The sequence below is a fragment of the Microcebus murinus genome, chromosome 4 (genome assembly GCF_040939455.1).
Source record: "Microcebus murinus isolate Inina chromosome 4, M.murinus_Inina_mat1.0, whole genome shotgun sequence".
NCBI classification, from domain to species: domain Eukaryota; kingdom Metazoa; phylum Chordata; class Mammalia; order Primates; family Cheirogaleidae; genus Microcebus; species Microcebus murinus.
The window spans coordinates 69,791,771-69,792,152 of record NC_134107.1 but is presented as its reverse complement, the minus strand read 5'-3'; the positions used below and the strand labels follow the sequence as shown (position 1 = coordinate 69,792,152).

At 33.0% G+C, this 382-nt stretch overlaps 1 non-coding gene across 1 annotated transcript; it reads left to right on the top strand.

Annotated features, from left to right (window-relative positions):
• The first annotated feature begins 251 nt into the window (after window positions 1-251).
• On the top strand, window positions 252-382 carry LOC142870811 (small nucleolar RNA SNORA69). Its single transcript, XR_012919142.1, has one exon. It is a non-coding gene; the product is annotated as a small nucleolar RNA SNORA69 (small nucleolar RNA).

Genomic DNA, 382 nt, shown 5'->3' with positions numbered 1-382 from the left:
AATTATTGTTAATGATTGTGCTATTTCTGGGAATGGATTAGGTTCTACACAATGCTTTGGAGAGAGCACATAAAATGAGAACAATGCATATATAATGCTTGCTATGATCCATATGCTGTTCTTACTTTACTCAGTAAGATGGATATTTTTAAGTATTGCAATCATCCTTCAAGGTAGTTTTTATTATTATCATCCCTACTTTACAGTTCAGGAAATTGAGGCACAGAAAGGTTGAATAACTTATCCAAGGTAAATCAGGTTGCAATTATAGTGCTTCATTTTCTGGAGCACTGCCATTATCCTGCTGAAAGAATACCTGTGTTAATCATTTTTTATTTTGCCTTTATGAGGGTAAAATAATGACAGAATGAAACGGACAATT